The sequence below is a fragment of the Oryza glaberrima genome, chromosome 8, assembly GCF_000147395.1.
Source record: "Oryza glaberrima chromosome 8, OglaRS2, whole genome shotgun sequence".
In the NCBI taxonomy this organism is placed as follows: Eukaryota; Viridiplantae; Streptophyta; class Magnoliopsida; order Poales; family Poaceae; genus Oryza; species Oryza glaberrima.
In genome coordinates this window covers 12,629,092-12,647,812 of record NC_068333.1, presented here as the reverse complement: position 1 = coordinate 12,647,812, position 18,721 = coordinate 12,629,092, and the positions used below count along the sequence as shown (strand labels likewise).

Sequence of the window (18,721 nt, the reverse complement as noted above, 5' to 3'; positions counted from 1 at the left end):
CTCGCGAATTAGTCCAGGGTTATGGAATGAGTTTTATCAATAGTCTACGTTTAATACTTTTAATTCGTGCCAAACATCCAATGTGACAGGGACTAAAACTTTTAGTCCCATCAAAACAGCCCCTTAGTTAACTGGCAAAATGATTGCCGTCAAAAAAGTTTTGGGGGGAGGGGGCGGGCCTTGTGTAAGGAAAGTCTAGTTAGCAAACGTTCGCCGCTAATGTATCTCGCGAATCTACCCTATAATTCACCAACTCACTCTTACACCTACATTACTCTTTCATCAAATCCAATGGCTCATATTCATCAAATCCAATGGCTCATATTCATCTAACTGTGATCGAACGTGCCAGATGAGACCCCCTCCCCTCCGCACTCCTTCCCCATGCGGCCACGCCCACGCGCGGACGCGCCTTCTCTCTCTCTCTCTCTCTCTCTCTCTCTCTCGTAACTCCTGTTCTCACACGCGCCCTTCTCTCTCGCGCACCGCTATTCTCGCTCGTTCCCCTCACCCATCGCCGCCGCGATTCTTGCCCCTCGCTAATCGCCGCCGCACCCAAACACCAAACCCTGCCCCGCCGCCGGCATGCCCCTACCCCTCGCCTATCTCCGCTGCGCCGCCGCTCCAAATCCCCAAACCCTTCCCCGTCCTCGGCACTACGGGTTACGAATGCCACCACACCTCCTCCATTGAGACGAGCCACCATGGAGGCCGCCGTCTTTGCTCCCCACCAGGTCGCCATCCTGGCACTGCCAGCGGTGGAGGCGGAGGCCGCCGCCGCCGCTGCACTGGGAGGATGGCTGCGAACGGCATGAGATCGATATCCAAGGGCGGGGCTATAATTAGGAGGTACACCCATGGACCATGGTGGACCGGTGTGTGCGGCGGATGCGGGCAAGGAGGGAATCGCGCAGCTGGTCAAGGCAAGATCCCATCTCTCTCTGTTAATCTCGATCTCCTCATGAGATTGCTCTTGAGGAGAGGGAGTACGTCCCTGAACTTGATTCCTTGCATCAGTTCATCCCTTCTGTTGAGGCTTTGAGTGGCTGGGGCTTTTGATGCTATGTGCTCTTGGTTTGACTCGATTTTTGCTCTGTTTTGGTGCATGCAGTAAGATCATAGAGTTGAGCGGGAATGGGCCAGAAGCTGTGGCTCGCTAACTGGCATATTGCACAGGTAAATTCCCATATGATGGCAGTAAGTTTTCCCCTAAATTATATCCCGGAAACTTCAATGTTTAGTTGCCAATTGAAATCTGTATAATGAGTTATTATTCGTTTCACACATTTTGCTGGTGAAACTTGCTTATTGCCTCTTTTTTGTTCTGCAGGAGCACAACCTTAGGAGGGATAGAGTCACATCATGGCTCTCTGATGATTTTGTAAATCCTGTTAAGTAACTTTTTTATTGATGGCATATTTAGCATGCTACTGATCTGTCCCCAATTTTTTTTCCATGAAGCTAAAATTATTGCAATATCAGTTTGCTTGCTCGAGACCTATAATCATAGCCAAAATATCTGAATTGGAGGTTTGGAGATGCTCCTATAGTGGCTGGAAATTCAGCCGGTCATGACTGGTAAGTTTAATTATTTTCTATTGTGATTTGCCATCTCCAGATTACCCTGCTCCTTGCAATAAATCAATCTCCCATGGTATTAGATTTTTTTTCTACTCTTCCGTCAATAAAAATGATGGCACATGATCGCTGGAGCTGTATAGGTGAACGTCGGCACACATGTGTTCATACTTCATACCGGCACAGGGGCACATTGCAGAAAAAAAAAAGAGAAGTAGATTTCAGGTTCGATCGCCGCTGCACCCCAAGGTCTCACGCATCGATCTGCACACTTATTTGTAGTCAAACTAATGCAGCTCCAAGGTTTTGATTTGATTTGCTAGATTTAGAAATAGCTTAACAAATTGTTCTGTTCAGGTGTCTCAGCTTCTGTGTTAAGAGCGTGCCGGATCAAGTACAAGAGCAGCCGACACAAGAATGCAATCCAGACTCATCAGCAAATGAAGAGGAGCGCAGCTGCGGTCCTGGGCTGGTAAGGAGATCAAGCAGGACCAAGACTACCAACTCCGCTATTATGGGCCAACCTGGGCCGTGTAATTCCTTTCTTGTAATAGGGGAAGAACTCTGAGTGAGAGAGAGAGAGAGAGTATAAGTATTAACTCTGTAAGAACATATTGCTATCTATCGACGAACTTGGAGGCGGCTTGGCGGTGGCGGCGCTCGATCCTGTCGGATCGAGTCGAAAACCTATCTGTTCTTGTGAGTTCTTGAGGGAAAGCGAGTTGGAAACTAGTTAGGAAGGAGAGCTGCTAACAAAAACTGGTATCAGAGCCACTCATCTCTTATCCCGTTCTTGATCCGGCAGTAAAATTCCGTTGGGGGGATTGGATTCAGCTTTGCTGAGATCCGCGAAAAGGAAATTTGCCTCCCTCGGTTTGCTGGATTCGGAACTAGGGGTGAGTAATTTTCAGTCACGCTGGAAAAGCCAAGGTACCAGACGAAGCAAACATTGAAAATCATGGAGAACGAGTCCAAGTTGGATCTGATCCTCAAGAAGATTACGGATACCGATCAAAAGTTGGCGGATCTAGAGAAGAATTCCAGGGCGGACATGAGCACTCTCAAGACGGTGATGGATTCTTGGCGACCAACTGTGGAAAAGAAGATGGGCGATCTCGCATCTGCTGTGGGAGGAATACAGCAGCAGCTGGATCAAATCCGAAAGACTGCTAAGCCGGAGCTGGGAGCGAATCAACATGGCCAATTTGGCGCCCACGATGCTACTTTACCATGGGAGGAGGTGTTTGGGGACGTGACCCCCACACCACCCCCGGCCAATGGTAACAACTTGTTCCCTTCTACTTCCCCTGCTCCTTACTTCCATGACACTTCTATGCACAATGCTATGTCTGGTTGCACCATCACTGCTAATGGTAGCCTACCACCTATGACATGCCCACAGTTTGATGGGGACAACCCACAAATGTGGAGGGAGAACTGTGAGGCTTATTTTGATACCTATGGTGTCAATCCCTCTCATTGGGTTAGGATAACCACTCTTAATTTCATTGGGAATGCTCCCTTTTGGCTTCAGTCAGTTAGGTCTCAACTGATAGGAGTTACTTGGAGTGAATTGTGTGATAAGGTCTGTGCTAAATTCACTAGGGATAGGCACCAACAGCTTATTAGACAATACATCCACATTAAGCAGACTGGTAGTGTTACTGATTATGTAGAGAAGTTTGATAGTATAATGCACCAAATGTTAGCTTATGACAGAGTTTGTGGAAGGGCTAAGGGATGCAATTCGTACTGTAATTATGGTTCAGAGGCCACAAGATTTGGATACTGCTTGTGCTCTGGCTCTCTTGCAGGAGGAGGCCATGGCTAGGGTCAGGCAATTTGGTTCTCCACGAACTGAATTCACCAGTAATCAGAGGCCCAGTTACAAATCTGCTGCTCCTATGCCTTTACCAACACCACTAGTTAAGCCTGTACAAATTGATGAAAAGAAGATCAGTGACCCTGCCAAAACTGTATTGAGGAATGATGGTATTTCTGCTCTAAGGAGTTACAGAAGGTCTAAGGGACTTTGTTTTACTTGTGGAGAAAGGTGGAGTAGAGATCACAAGTGTTCTCCTACTATACAGTTGCATGTCATGGAGGAATTGCTTGAGGCACTGCAAGTTAATGAGGACCCATGTGGTGATGACATTGTAGCTGAAGCTGAGAATTCATTAATGGCAATTTCCAGTCATGCTGTTGCTGGAGTTGAATCACCTAGATCTATAAGACTTAGAGGTTGGATTCAGGGGGTTGAATTGCTGATGCTGTTGGATAGTGGCAGTACTCATTCTTTCCTTGGAGAACATATTTCCAGCCGACTTCAGGGTCTAAGGAACTTGGATCAACCCGTACAAATTAAGGTAGCTGATGGTGGACTGCTGCTGTGCTCAATGGAGATACCTAACTGTGATTGGTGGATGCAAGGCAATCATTACAGAACCAACTTCAAAGTTTTACAGTTGGGTGGTTATGATGCTATATTGGGTATGGATTGGTTGGAAAAGTTTAGTCCTATGCACATTGATTGGTCCTAGAAATGGTTGGAATTTGTCAAAACTGGAGAAGTGGTGAGAATTCAAGGCATCCTACCGCAGACAGATCAGTGCTCAATTATTTGCCCTATACAAGTGAAGGGTCTGTTAAGGTCTAAGTCTGTGATGCACCTAATACACTTACAAAAGGCAGAATAACCTATAGATTCTGCAACTCCTTCAGTAATCCAGCAAGTTCTGTCTCAATTCCAAGAAGTCTTCCAAGAACCAAGTGGATTGCCACCTAAGAGGAATTGTGATCATAAAATTCCTCTACTAGAAGGGGCCAAACCAGTTAACTTGAGGCCTTATAGGCATACTCCTGTATTGAAAGATGAGATTGAAAGGCAAGTTGCTGAGATGCTGCACAGTGGAGTTATTCAAACTAGTAACAGTGCATTTTCATCTCCAGCTTTGCTAGTTAAAAAGAAGAATGGAACATGGAGGCTGTGTATAGATTACAAGCATCTCAATGCAATCACTATTAAAGGAAAATATCCATTGCCTATGATTGATGAGTTTTTGGATGAACTTTCTGGGGCAGTCTATTTCAGCAAGCTGGACTTGAGGGCTGGTTACCATCAGATTAGACTTCAACCAGGGGAGGAACATAAAACAGCTTTTCAAACCCATTCTGGACACTATGAATATAGAGTTATGTCCTTTGGGTTGACAGGGGCACCGGCTACTTTTCAAAAAGCTATGAATGACACTTTAGCCTCTGTCTTGAGGAAGTTTGCACTTGTCTTCTTTGATGACATTCTTGTGTACAGTCCAACCTTAGAGTCGCATGCACAACACCTACAGCAAATTTTACAACTGCTGCTTGACCATCAATGGAAGGTTAAGCTTAGCAAGTGTTCTTTTGCTCAAAAACAGTTGTCATATCTAGGCCATATCATTGTTGAGCAGGGTGTTGTAACACCCTGAAAATTCGACCGATGAAATCAAAACACTAAAAATATGGATTTTCAAAAAACTTTTTAAATAAATTGCATCATGCCGATTTTGTTCGACTATTTTGTTGGATTCGGATTTCGGAGTTCATAAATCGCAAATAAAGAACAATTGATTAGGAATAAAACCCAAAATTAAATAAGTAAAATAAATGACTAGAATATGATTTAAAATAAGGTCGAGGTGAGATTGGAAACAAATAAAATATTGTCGCGACCATATTAGCAATAATCAAATTTTGGTACGATGAAATAAGAATTAACCCTAATTAAAAATTCAAATAAATTATATAAATGAAATATGGGTGATATTAAATTAGGGTAAATTTTTAATTAGGATAACACAAATATGGAGTAAACTCCAATTATGCTAAAATTGGAATTTATAGGGCTATATTTAAATAGAAAATGGGCTAAAATTAGGATAAAATAGAAAAGTCACTGTTCATTGCACTCCAGGTGCTCGACACGGTCCCCCTAGCCCCGCCCCCCTCCCCTGCCGCGCGCGCCGCTCGCCGCGCGCCGCCCGCCCGCGCGCCGCCCGCCCGCGCGCCGCTCGCCCGCGCGCCGCCCGCCCGCGCGCCGCTCGCCCGCCGCGCCGCCGTCGCTATCTTCGCCGTCGCGTCGCCGTCGGCCTTGCGCCCCGTACCTCCGCCTCGCGCCCCGCGCTGCGCGCCCGCCTGCCGCCGCGCGCCCATCCCGTCGCCGCGCCGCGCGCTCGTCCCGTCGCCGCGCCATCGTCCTTTCGCCGTCGCCATCCCGCGCCGCAGCACCCGCCCATCGCCATCGCCGCCTTGCGCCCCGCGCGCACGCGTCGCTCGGCCGTCGCGTCGTCGCCTCGCGCCCCGCACCCTGCCGCGCCGCTCGCCCGTCGCATCGCCGCCTCGCGTCCCGCGCCGCGCCACCCGCCCGTCGCCATCGCCGCCTGCCGCGCCGCGCGCCGCCCGTCGCGTCGCCATCGCCGCCTGCCGCGCCGCGCGCCGCCCGTCGCGTCGCCATAATCCGCCGCCCTCCCCCTCTCCTCCTCCCATCTCTACAAATACCCCCCCTCCCTCTCCATTCTCCCCCACTCCATTCCCTCTTCCTCTCCCTCTTCCCCTCCTCCACACGCCGCCGTCGCCACGCCACCGCGCCGCCGCATTAGGCCGCTGCGCCACCGCTTTGAGCCACCGCGCCGCCCGCGCCACCGTCGTCCGCGTCGCCGCCGCCGTCGTCATCGTCGCTGCCACTGCCGGTGAGCCGCCTTTCCCCCTTCGCGTCCACCGCCGTCGCCGCTCGGGTAGGGAGAGAGGGAGCCGAGAGAGAGAGAGGTAGGGAGGAGCCGGGAGGAGGAAGAAGAAAAGAAAAGAGAGAAGAGAGAGGAAGAAGGAAGGAAAAGAGAGGAGAAGAGAAAAAGAAAAGAAAAAGAAAGGAAAGAAAAAGAAAAAAAAGGGAGAAAAAGAAAAGGAAATAAATAGGAAATTAGAGGGAGATTAGGGAAGTTTAGAAAATCTAAAATAATTAGAATTTAGTTATAGATTAGTTATAGTCGTAGGATTGTGAAATTTGATATAAAATATGGATTATTCTTGGTAATTTCTATAAGAAATCAATTCGCGGTAGTAATTTAGATGTAATTAATAACTAAGCAAATAGATGAATTTTTATAGACTATTATAGATTATTTTTGAATAATCTCTAGAACTAATCGACTCACGGTATAAATTCGGATTTAATCACTAGGAATTTCAGTCGTATATTATATTTAATCGTTTAGTCCTAGACTAAAATTAAATCGTATAATATTATAATTTTAGGATTCCGTCCGATATTTAGCTTGCGATAGAAATTTCCAACCTATTCAATGGATATAATGCTTGGGTAGATTAAATTAAAAACTTATGATAACAAAATATTTATACCCGCAAAATAGTTTAGGATATAAAAATCGAAATTGGGTTTGCCTTAGTTCGCGAATAGTAAAGTTAATATAAAAGAATCGACTTACGCGTTCGACTTCCATTTGGATTTATTTGGATTTTTATTTGAATTCTAACCGAATTCAAATCAATTTTCGCACGTAACTATAGAGCCCGAGGGAGTTGTGGATCCAAGTGAAGGCCAAGACCCGCAAGACTTTGAGCAAGGCAAGTCATCACTATTCTTTGAACATGTTGATCCCAATTGCGAAATTATTTTGTTTACAAATAAAATTGCATGCAATGATAAACATCCTACTTGTGATTATGCCATGCCTTGATTATTGTTTACCCTTAAAATCCTTGTAACCATGTTTACGTATGAGTCCCTAGTCAATTATGACAATTGCTTAGAAATGCTATTTTAGAATCATGCATACTCATATTTATCAAATGTTATGTGCTTGGGCAATTACCTTTGGGAAGGTAATTGAGATGCGGCATGTGGAGACATGAGCGCTACATTGCCATGATGTTGATGACATGATTTGTGAAAGGAGAAATAAAAACTAAACAACTGTTTTCGACTGGGGCGGCTGGAGGATTTGGGTGGTGTCCGGAAAAGGCTAGTGCTGTCCCTGGTCAGTTAAGGACCGAGCCATGAAGCTAAGCATGAAACGACCCCCATACAACCGCACTTCTCGTATGGGTATAGACCTAGCGGAGTAGATGGCTGAGCGGAGGCAGTATCCATGCGTAGTGGTCTTCTTTTAGGTGTGTGATGCGGCAAGCAGTCTGCTGGCGGATGCCCGGTACGGATGGCCAGGTGGATGGCGGATGCCTGTTCCGGATGGTCAGAGGCTGGCTTGGCAATACAACATGAGGATACCCATAAGAGAACAATCATGATGGACTGGGTTCAACGACAAGAAGCAACGTAGGAGTGTGTGTTTTTCCCTTCCCGGGAACGCCAGAACTCCTCTCACTGCTAGAAACGTATGACGCCTAGAGTGCATGAGGACTAAAGTTCATGGAGCGGGTACTGCCAATGCGAGGTTATCGAAAAGCTTTGCCGTGACGCGTCTCATGTGTTGGGACGAGGCTCATGTGTTGGGCAGTCGCGGAGTGCGGGTAAAGTGTACATCCACTGCAGTGTGAGTAAACCAAATCTATTCGAATAGCCGTGCTCGCGGTTATCGAGCACCGGGACATGTATTACACTTGGCTAGACTCTAAATTCTTAATTGTGTGGGATGGGATATTGCATGATGATTTCTATGCTGATGGAGCCACTTCCTGAGAGGCGGGAATGTGGACGTCCTCAGAAAACCATGACGACTCAATGGCGGGAAGCTATCCTTGGGATCACAATGGATGGTGGACAGAACCGTCATTGTTTAATATGAACACTGGTACTAAAATTTGATCAGTCTGTGCTAGGTCTTAGGCTTGTGAAAAGAATTACAAAACTTGCTTTGCGCAAAAGAACCATAGCCATCCTTTGAATACCCCTGTCATGTGCATTATTGCTGTGGTGGCTTGCTGAGTACGGTTGGTACTCACCCTTGCAAATATAAAATTAATCAGAAGCGGGAGATGAAGCTTCGGAGGATCCCTATGCCTACTACCAGGAGGGAGATGAAGACGATGGCGCTCAGTAGGTCTTAGTTACGGTCGTTGCCTGTGGCAATGGCGTACCGCTGCCTTAACTCCGCCGCCTTACCTACTTCTGTTTTTGGAATGTATTCCGGACCGCTTGGTCCGATGATTTAAGACTGTGCCTGCGGGCTTATGATGTAATAATTCATATTAGACTCTCGTGTATGTGCACTTGATATTTCAGCCATGAGTTCGTGTGTACCAGACTACTTGATCCAGGGAAATGGTACTGTTTATACGATTGATTCCTGTTATAAAAACGGGGGTCTACAGGTGTTTCCACTGATCCTTCTAAAATTGCTGGTGTTGTCAATTGGAAGACTCCCACCACAGTCAAGAAACTCAGGGGTTTCTTAGGTCTTGCTGGATATTATAGGAAATTTGTTAAGAATTTTGGTGTCATCAGCAAACCTCTTACTCAATTACTTAGAAAGGACACTCCATTTGTGTGGACCAGTGCAACCGTATCTGCTTTCCAAACTCTTAAGTCTGCTCTAGTGTCAGCCCCAGTCCTAGCTCTTCCAAATTTCTCCAAGACTTTTACCATAGAAACTGATGCCAGTGATACAGGTATTGGGGGCAGTACTGTCACAAGAAGGGCATCCAGTAGCCTTCGTGAGTAGGGCTCTGGGACCTAAAACTAGAGGCTTGTCGACCTATGAGAAAGAATACTTGGCCATATTACTTGCTGTTGATCAATGGAGATCTTATTTGCAGCATGGGGAATTCTTGATTTTAACTGATCACCATAGCCTTATGCACATTACTGATCAAAGGTTACACACACCATGGCAGCACAAGGCTTTTACTAAGTTATTGGGCTTACAGTACAGAATTGCTTATAGGAAGGGAGCACATAATGCAGCTGCAGATGCTCTTTCTAGGAAGTATGAAGATAATGACAACGCCTGTTTAGCTCTATCTGAATGCACTCCTACCTGGCTGGATGCAGTCGTTCAGGGCTACTACTCTGATGAATACTCTAAGAAACTTTTAACTGAAGTCTCTTTGGACCCAAATGCTAGGAATCAGTTTCAGTTGTCTCAAGGAGTACTGAAGTTTAAGGGAAGGATATGGGTAGGCAATAATACTTCCATTCAACAGCAACTGCTGAATAACATACATTCCAGTCCAATGGGTGGTCATTCAGGTTTTCCAATCACCTACCAAAGGGTTAAAGCTCTATTTGCTTGGCCACATATGAAGAAAATGATTTACCAATGGGTACATAATTGTTCTATTTGTCAGCAGGCCAAACCTGATCGTGCCAAGTTCCCTGGGTTACTCCAACCCCTTCCAATTCCTGAAGGCGCTTGGCATGTGGTAACACTGGATTTTATTGAAGGATTACCTAAGTCCAGACAGTTTAACTGCATTTTGGTCATAGTTGACAAGTTCTCCCGCTATGCCCACTTTATACCTTTGTCTCACCCATTTTCAGCTTTCGATGTGGCAGTAGCATATATGCAGAATGTTTACAAGCTTCACGGTATGCCAAGGGCCTTAGTTTCTGACAGGGATAAAATCTTCACAAGTAAGCTATGGGAGCATTTGTTCCAAAAGTCTGGTACCACCCTTCACCTGAGTACTGCTTACCATCCACAGTCAGATGGCCAAACAGAGAGAGTTAATCAATGCCTCGAAATGTTCCTCCGTTGTTTTACTCATGCCACTCCTTCTCAATGGTCTAAATGGTTGCATCTTGCTGAGTATTGGTATAATACATGTTTCCATTCGGCTCTAGAGAAATCACCATTTGAAGTACTATATGGGCATCCTCCTTCTCAGTTAGGCATCACCTTGGACAGCTGTGCCATTCCTGATCTACACACTTGGCTTCAGGAAAGGAGACTTATGACTGAATTATTGCAGCAACATCTCAATAGGGTGCAGCAACGCATGAAACTACAAGCTGACAAAAATAGAAGCTTCAGGGAATTCTCAGTGGGTGATCTGGTTTTCTTGAAGCTCCAACCTTATGTGCAGAAGTCTGTTTCTAACAGAGCGTGCCATAAGCTATCTTTCAAGTATTATGGTCCCTTCCCTATACTGGCCAGAATTGGTACTGTGGCTTATAAATTACTGCTTCCAGCCGAGAATTCTATCCATCCCATATTCCATGTCTCCCAGTTGAAGCTTGCTCATGGATTCAAACACTCTGCTGAAGCTGAGCTACCACACTCATTGACTTCAGTATCATTTCCTTTACAGATACTGGACTCTCATCATGTTAAGAAGGGTAATCGCATTATTCCCCAAGTCCTTGTTGTTTGGTCTGATTCTAATGCAGATTCTGCTACATGGGAGGACAAGGACGATCTCAAGCGCCATTTCCCTTTTGTACTGGCTTGGGGGCAAGCCAGTTCTAAAGAAGAGGGGCTTGTTAAGAGCGTGCCGGATCAAGTACAGGAGCAGCCGACACAAGAATGCAATCCAGACTTAGCAGCAAATGAAGAGGAGCGCGGCTGCGGTCCTGGGCCGGCAAGGAGATCAAGCAGGACCAAGACTACCAACTCCCGCTATTATGGGCCAACCTGGGCCGTGTAATTCCTTTCTTGTAATAGGGGAAGAACTCTGAGTGAGAGAGAGAGTATAAGTATTAACTCTGTAAGAACATATTGCTATCTATCGAAGAACTTGGAGGCGGCTTGGCGGCGGCAGCGCTCGATCCTGTCGGATCGAGTCGAAAACCTATCTGTTCTTGTGAGTTCTTGAGGGAAAGCGAGTTGGAAACTAGTTAGGAAGGAGAGCTGCTAACATTCTGCCTTTGTTTCAAATGTGTTTAGCTGTTAAGGAAAATAGGTTAGGCTTCACTTCCGAGATTATGCACTTGTTTAGAAATTTTTTACGATCTGATAGTCCCAGTTTCTGCCTTTGTTACAAATTGGCTGCCATTCCATATGAAGGAATCACAAAGTCAAAACACTGTTAGATTGAATGGGAAAATCATTTAATTTTTCGAAATTCTTCTATTTGCTATTACATGGCCTTAATTCTAGCAGCTAAAATCAAGATCATCTTGCCTATCTTATTTGTCTTTTCATTTCTAACAAAGCCAATCTCAACCAAATATTCCTTTTTTAGTAGGACAGATCGTCTTCCTCGTGCCCAAATGCCGTCCTCGGTCTTGCTACGCAGCCCCTCCAACCGTGCAAGTTTGGATCCTCTCGATAGCGGAGGGCGTCAGGCGGTGGGAGATGGATCTGCTCCCCCCGCCGAGTGCGTAGGTCCAGTCCTTTCCATTATTTTCCCTACTCTCTTTCTTGATCCAATTTGTGGAGAATTTGTTGCGTGCTCGACGTTATTACATGCAACCTGTTCTGTATATCTGGAATTCTTAGGTGCTGTTTGTTCCTTTCGTGTGTGTTTATGCGTTGGATTGTCTTCTACAACCGCAGGAGAAGCTAGGCTGAGAATCGCTGGTGAGTGGCGGGGAAGGGGAACGTTTAATTGCTTAGAGTTTCTTGGATGGGAGATTCTAGAGAGATCGCAGCAGGTTTATAAAATGCTATGATCTAGATGAATAGGTTTCCTGACTATTGTTGTTCATTTAAAACTGAACCAAATATGCTGAAACTATTCACTGAAAAAAGGTCAAACAGAATAATTCTACTGTCACACTGCACTTTCAAAAGTGTTTGTTGATACTGGATTTTATTCTCTTTATGTTCCTTCAGTATTTTTTCTTATATATCAGAATTAAATAGTTTACAAGAATATGAGTGAGAATTATTCTCCTTCTCCTTCTCCTGAACCACATCATATCGTTCTTAATTTTCCTGAAATGTCGCATGCATCCTATGGTTTTTTTGGACTGCTTTCCGTGGTGCCTAGCTGTTGGTGCCGTGCAATATTGATGATTTATGCGTCCTGTGTATTCGCAGCGTACAATGAAATTTGATCTGAACATAAGAAATTTGACAAATGCATTTCCATGATCCGAAAAGTTTATCTGCAGATTTAACATAGTATTCATGTTCATTTTACCTTTTTCAACTCATTTACATGAACAAAATTGCAGCCATGTAAAAGCCTAGCGCTTTCAGTTCAAATAAATAATTTATTATCATTTGCTATTAAATGCTTAATGCCTATATATTTGCTTTGCTACATATTTTTGCCTTAGTAGAAACCGGGATGTTTTGCCAAATATTTTGGGAGTTAAATTACTAATGCTAAGTGATGAATATGTGTCACATCCTGATTTTTGTTTTAGGATTTATAAATTATTTAATAAATTATTAATAGAATTTATATTAAATGTTCATTAATTTACAAGTGAAGTTAAATGTGGGAAATAAAATTTCCTTAATTTAAAGCATGGATGGATTTAATTTGTATTAAATTCTCCATGATTAATTATACTCTCTGAAATTTTCTCGGAATTTTCGGAGCTCAATTCCTAATGTTAATAATACAAAGAACAGTTTAGCAATTATTTAAATAATAAATTAATCATTAAATGATCTAGATATTATTATATTAAATACTTTGAGTGTCCAAGTATGTTCAAGATTTTTCTTGGAATTATTTAAGCATTGAAAGTATTTTTAACAATTGAAAGATCATCTCTTTGGTTAATTTATTTGAAAAGTAATAAAAATCCTCCTCCTCAGCCTGGGCCGAATCCAGCCCATTCCCTCCTCTCCTCTCTCCCTTCCTCTCAGCCCAGCCAAAGTCTGTTTTACCTCCCTGGCGCTAGAGTACTCCATCTTCCTCCTCCAGACAGAGCCGAGCCAGCCGTGCTCGTGCACTGCCGCCGCCTCCTCTTTCCAAATCCAACCTCTCCGTTGCTCTTTTTTCCAAATTAGTTGCGGGAATGGAATCCTCTCAATCTCCTCTTCCTTTTCCCCAAGAAATCCCTAAACTTTTCTATGGAAATTCTTTCCAATTTCGCGGATCAAATCTTTCCTTTTTCCGGCAAAAATAAACTTTCCCGAGTTTTTCCCGTCGATTTGGGCCCGGACCCGAGCTCCCATGGCTATATAAAGGACCCCCTAGTCGTCCTCTACCCATCCCCTCAAGTCCCGTCCGCCGCCGTCGCCGGAAACGCTCTCCCCCCGCTCTCCCTCTCTCTCCACCTCCGGCCGCCGCTCCAGCCGCCATTCGCCGTCGCCCCGGCCGTCACCGATCAGCGCCGTCACCTGCATCGGCTCCGCAAAGTCGAGCTCTACCCCGGCCACCCGTTCTTTTGCGCCGAACCCCGCCGGAAGTCGCCGTCACCGTGAAGGCCGAACCGTTGCCATGTTTTGATCTCCGGCGAGGCCCTGCTGCTCATCCCGTCGTCGCCTCCTTTGGGTTCGCAGCTGCGAGGTGAAGACCGTCCACCCCTCCGTTGTCGCCGCACATCGCCGGAAAGTCGTCGCCTTCGTGGACAGTACCTCGCCGCCCTTCGAAGCTCGTCGCCGGCCATCTTCCGTCGCTGTCCGTCGTTGCGTAAGTGTTGGTAAGAATCGCCGTCGCCTTCTCTACCTCCCGGTGCCCTCTGTTTGCATTATTGTGCCGTTGTTCGCCGGCAACCGCGCTCCTATGCCGTTCACCTGTGAAGTTTTCCCTAGGGCCTTAATCCGATATAACCTAATCCGCTGTCTGTCTAGCGTAGTAGTCGTCTCCGTGTGTTGCCGCCGGGTAGCCATCGTCATCTCTCCCTCTCCGATCGCTTTGGTTCGGTGAAACTTCTATCCGTGTTCCCTCGGTTTAGTTTTTAATCTCTCGTTTTTGTCGTCGAGTAGCCGCCGCCGTGCCACGCTTAGCTGTTGCCCTAGCGTCGCCGCTGCGCTAGCCGCTTAGCCGCCGCTGTGCCGCTTAAACCTAGCCGCCGCTTTAGCCTTTGCTCGGTAGTCAAGTTGTCTAGCTGTAGGTGCATCCCTAAATTCCTACCGGCCTATCGTTTGCCGTACCGGGGCTTTACCGTGAATCGTGTCTAGCCCACCGGTTTAGCCGCGGTCGTTGTTGAGTCGTTCGCTCGTTCGTTCGAACGAGGTGTTCCCCGTGCTTCGTCCGTTCGTCCGTGTTGAGTCCTCCTTTAGTTTAGAGCCGTTCAGAGCCGCCGGTTCCGTTCGCCGGTTTCGGTTGATCATTTGGGTGATCCCGTGTCACGTAGAATTGACTCATTGAGTCGATATCTCGTGAGGCTCGCTTGCCAGATCAATCTAAGCCATCCTATCTTGGTCAACTCTCGGTCAAGATTAATCTTAGCCGTCCAAAATTGATATAAATCCGTTCTCTCTTTTCAGTGGCATATTATTTCTTTTTAATATATGTCATCTACCAACTATAATCTAATCTTTTCCGGAGGTTGTTTTAATCTTTTATCTCAGTTATAAATCATTTGTAAATTATTTAATTAATTTGGAATAGTCTTTTCTTTAATAGGTTTAATTGGAATTTGATCTTGTAAAATTTGTAACTAATTCATATGAAATCGGAATGAGGCCGTTCAAGTCTCTAAATTCATCTAAAATCATGATCTACATGTTTGTTTACTTTATATGTATTGTTTATTTGGTTTTTATTAGTCTTTTTCCTCGTTTTGTGTGATAGCTTGTCGTTTCCGTCGTTGCGAAGGTTCGTGAGTGCGTCGGAAGTATTCAAGAAGACTAATTGAAGACCGATTATTGCAAGGCAAGTCACACAGATCCCAAACACAAGTCCTTTGAGCATGTTGATCCCGTTTAAAGCTATTGTTTCTATTCAACTATTGCATTTATTTTTGAATGTCATTGGGTGGAATTAACCTATTGTTTGTTATAGCCCTTTTGTTCTTGATTACTTTATTCCTTGATACCTTGGGTTATTATAACTTGACTAGTTGGGCTTTATATATTGGTTCAGCTAGATATTAGATATGATTGCTTAGCCATGCTTAGAAACATTAGCACACTATTGGGATAACTTATGACTCACTATTATTTAATGATGGCTTAATGATAGCTCATGATGGTTAATCATGATTGGTTAATTAATTAATTTGCCAACTAAAACCTGATGATGGTGGGTTGTGAGCACATGGTTTTGATGGTCGTGCTCATGGCAATTAAGGACCGGTTCGCGAGCTACTGTTGTGAAACATTAACCGTGCCAATCACAAGCCAGCGTAGGCAATGGCTTTACCTTTTGTATAGCATGGTTCATTGCAGAGCACCAGACTGAGAAGTGGCGGAGATAAGCCCACGGGGGTCGCTGGGGAGTCCATGCCTTGTTTTATAAGGGAGTGATTATGATCCAGGAATGGTGCACTGTGGTGAGTTGTGTTGTGCAGAGGGTATTGTCACAGCCTCTATTCGGGTACTTTCCAGTATCACGACGCATGGTAGACATGATGTTGAGGCTGTGTCTTGTAGGTACAGTGGTACACCTCTGGCCAGAGTAAAACTATTTGAATAGCCGTGCCCGCGGTTATGGGCGGGTTGAGCAATGTTTTTCGTGATTAGTCTCACACCTCTCACAATAATTATTGATGCTATAACTGGTAATAATTTGTTTAGCTCCTGGTTTGGAGTTAGATCTGTACAGCCGGGTATGGTTGTTCAGGATGGTTGGGCCTGTGCAGCATGGGTATGCTGTTCAGTGTTGATTAAAATTTCTGATTAATTACTCTACTGTTTTACTACTCTTAACTCTTTGCTAAATGCTGCTTTCGTAAATGAGACTATATTATGCCATCCTTTGGTATCCTTGTGCACTTGCATATTTGCTGTGTGGCTTGTTGAGTATGTCATATGCTCATTCTTGCAATAATCAATCAACCTCAGTTGAAGAAAAAGGATCCAGAAGGAGAAGACGTTTGGCTTATACTCCAGTTGAGTTGCCTGTGGGAGTGGAGCTGAAGCTATCACTAGACCGTTAATTTCGCTGCTGTTTTTCTTTTCTTTTGTAAGTATGTAATGTTATTATTATGATGGATTTGTATATTAAATTGTTAGTTTGTGTACCTCGGCTGATTTCTGGACGAGGATTTTATGCACAAATAAGTTTGGAAATTATTAGTGAATTTCCGGGCGTGACAATGTCTTTATAAGTGTGTGCCTCGTGGTAGGCGAATGCACTGTCTTCAATATGTTGCTTCTCCTGATATGCGTTCGATAGAGAAGTTCATGTGGCTTTTTGAGGTGCTCTATAAGGAGGAAGGTGACCAGTGAGGAGCAGAACTTGCTGAATGTTTCTAGGCGATGCATGTTTTGAAAAAATAGCACCTGTAGAACATATAGGTGATATTTGTATCTGTATGTGGTATAGAAAGTTAGATACCGTGAGCTATTGTTTGTGTTTTGAAAAGTTTCACTCACAGTGATGAAAATATTGCAGAACTCTATTCATGGCCAACTTTGGGAAGTTATTAACAGTATAATAACATTCATGAGAACAATACAAATCTCTCTATCGTTATTTTATTCGTGAATCTTAAATATTACCTTTTGGTTTTCACATTATCAATTATCACCGTTATGTTTCAGTCAAAATTATTACCGTTACGTTAGCACGGGTATATTACTAGTTAGTTAGTTAGTTAAAGACGGAGACAGTATGCGTTTTTTTCTTTTCTTTTCTCGTACGTTATTTCCATAAGTTCTCATCCTATCGGTTTCCTCTTTTACGTTTTTCCATTGTAACTCTTGCACGTAACCAAGATATTAGGGTTTTTTTTCTGTTTTTCTTTTCCATTCCGATTTTTTCACGTTTCTTTTTCCATTATAGTTTTTTTGTAACGGGAAATTTTCCATATGAACTATTTCCGCAAAAACTTTCCACCTATAGATCTTTTTATATAAAAAGTTTATATATATAGATTTTATGTATTTAAAGTTTATATATATGGATAGACTTTATCTATAGATACTTTATATAGTAAACTTTATATAGAAATTATATTTGTAAATAGAAAGTTTAATGGATATTGTTTTAAAAAATAGAGTTTTCATTCCATTCAAACTGAAATCAGAAAAAAGGATAAAAGTTATAACCAAAACAATAAAATAGGTGAAAATAATTAGATACGTGATTTTTTTCTAGCGTCATTAGACGCCGTGATTAAGAAAGGATGAGAGCATTGGAACTGTTCGCGAGATTTTCTCGTCGCGAAGGATTGTGAAATAGACTCCTCGGGCTTGTATGTAACGTTTATGTATTGTGCTGCTATTTCTTCCCTTCTATAAATTCCAGGCCGTCGTGCATTTCAAAAAATATATATATATAGTGGGATTTCCTAATCATTTAAGTTGTTCTGATTTAATTTCTATTTTGATACAATGAGTGCTCTCAAGATGCCCCTTTTAACCCATTTGCAGGAAGAAAATTACATAGGACTGAAGTCCTACACTCGTCTAAAGGACTTCGTCCCCTTACGTGACAAGTGTCCATTACGAATCTCAAAGAGACAACCTCTCTCCCCTCTAATCCCCATTCTTCTTCCTCCGCTCGGTGAGGCATCCCTCGAACCCGACCAAAGCGGGCGCGACGGCGAGTGGCTTCGGGCTCATGGATGACTGTCGGGAGAGTGCGACGATGACATTATGCTCAACTGCCGCTGCCAGTCGGCTTGCATCATGTTTGCTGTAGCGTGTGAACTCCGTTGGTCCGCTCCACAATATGTATTCGGGAGTTGATGTACACCAAGCCTCTTGATGAGAAAGCAGTCAACGATGTGATTTTCCAAGGTTCACTGTCCAAAAGAATCATCAAATGCTCGGATAAATTCAATCACCATTAATAATTAGCACTTAGCAGTAATGGAGATTGAAAGCAACGAGCAAAATCTAAGTGTTCACCATTAGTCACCATCGAATTGTCAATTGGCTGGGTGAGTGTTGCCGCTCGACACCGGCGGCCGCCACCGCGTGCGTTGGTCGTGCGTAAGCTCTACTTGGCCGTGTTGAGGAAGAACGGCAGAACACAGGAGATTGGGGAGAAAGGAAGAAGACAGAGGCTGCCTACTTTGAGATTCGTAGTGGACAGGTGTCATATGTAGAGGGACGAGGTCTTTCGGAGGACTGTAGGACCTCAGTCTTGTGTAATTTTCTTCCCCATTTGCAAGGGTAAACGCGGCATCATTTATGAACAATTGTGTCTCGTATGTACGAAGTGGTATCTCAGT

The 18,721-nt window shown here is 44.3% G+C and overlaps 1 pseudogene; it reads left to right on the top strand.

Annotated features, from left to right (window-relative positions):
• Positions 1-1,134: 1,134 nt before the first annotated feature.
• Positions 1,135-16,904, top strand: LOC127782867 (uncharacterized; annotated as a pseudogene).
• The last annotated feature ends 1,817 nt before the right edge of the window (positions 16,905-18,721 follow it).